Genomic DNA, 1,779 nt, shown 5'->3' with positions numbered 1-1,779 from the left:
AAAAAAAAAAAAAAAAAAAAAAAAAAAAAAAAAAAAAAAAAACAAAACAATGAAGACAGGGCGTGGTGGCTTACGCCTGTAATCCCAGCACTTTGGAAGGCTGAGGCAGGTGGATCTCGAGGTCAGGAGTTCAAGACCAGGCTGGCCAAGATGGTGAAACCCCATCTCTACTAAAAATACAAAAATTGGCCAGATGCAGTGGCAGGCGCCTGTAATCCCAGCTACTTTGGAGGCTGAAGCAGGAGAATCGCTTGAACCCAGGAGGCAGAGGTTGCAGTGAGCCGAGATCATGTCACTGCACTCCACCCTGGGCGACAGAGCAAGACTCCGTCTCAACAACAACAACAACAAAAAGTATGAACTGATAAGTACCATTTGTTAACGGTAGTTATTCCTGGGAAAGTACGGTAGTAGAGAAATGGGCTTATAGGCATGAGCCACCACGCTTGGCCTGGAAGAATTCTATTAAGAGAAACTTTCCCTAACCTACTATTTTGTTAACCCATGGCATGATATAGTTGTTTTTGTTTGTTTGTGTGTGTGTGTGTTTTGAGACGGAGTCTCACTCTTTCACCTGGGCTGGAGTGCAGTGGCACGATCTTGGCCCACTGCAACCCTGCCTCCTGGGTTCAAGCAAGCACATCCGGCTGATTTTTGAATTTTTGGTGGAGATGGGGTTTTGCCATGTTGGCTAGGCTGGTCTCAAACTCCTGACCTCAAATGATTAGCCTGCCTTGGCCTCCCAAAGTGCTGGGATTACAGGGGTGAGCCACCATACCTGGCATGGCATGATATAGTTTTGACAAGTAAAATTTATTTATAGAACACCCAAGTTCATAGCAGCATTACTCACAATAGCCAAAAGGTAGAAGTAACCTAAATGTCCATCAGCAGATAAATGGATAAATACAATAAATATCCATATAATTCAAACTTAAAAAGGAAAGCAATTCCACACATGCTACAACATAGATGAACCTAGAAGACATCATACTAAGTAAAATAAGCCAGCTCTGCGGGTTTGTTTCTGTATTGTTTTAATAGTTTACACAAACATATGTAACTTTTTGTTTGTTTGTTTTTTGAGACGGAGTCTGGCTGTGTCGCCCAAGATGGAGTGCAGTGGTGTAATCTCAGCTCACTGCAACCTCTGCCTCTCGGGTTCAAGCGATTCTCCTGCCTCAGCCTGCTGAGAAACCGGGACTACAGACGCGCACCACCATGCCTGGCTAATTTTTGTATTTTTAGTAGAGACGGGGGTTTCACCATGTTGGTCAGGCTGGTCTCGAACTCCTGACCTCGTGATCCATCTGCCTCAGCCTCCCAAAGTGCGGGGATTACAGGTGTGAGCCAACGCGCCCGGCATATGTTACTTTTTAAATTAAACAAAAATATTAAATAAATTTTCATGACGGGGGAAAAAAGAAGGTTAACTTTGTGTGACACTCCTCCTTTATGAACTAATGGAGAACATACACCCTACATTAGTTACATTATTCTGGAAGATAAACGCTTGGCACAGTGCGCTGCCAAACTGTGAGGGTGTCCTCCTTTCCCCGCTCCACTTTATGTCCATCTCTTTGGCCTTTCTGCCTTCCGTGGGCCTAGCTTCCCTCTATGGCCGCATAGATCCTAGATTGCACGTCAGTGGGCGGGCTGCAGAGGAAGGGCGCTGTTCCGGTTGGTCCCAGCCCTACCCCGCCGGAGGGCGCCAGCGGCCCCGGCGACGACACTGGGAAGGGACAGAGCCGCGGGCGGCCAGGGAGGGGCCTGGCTGCA

This window comes from Piliocolobus tephrosceles, chromosome 4 (genome assembly GCF_002776525.5).
Source record: "Piliocolobus tephrosceles isolate RC106 chromosome 4, ASM277652v3, whole genome shotgun sequence".
Classification (NCBI taxonomy): Eukaryota; Metazoa; Chordata; class Mammalia; order Primates; family Cercopithecidae; genus Piliocolobus; species Piliocolobus tephrosceles.
Note: the sequence above shows the minus strand (reverse complement) of the source record.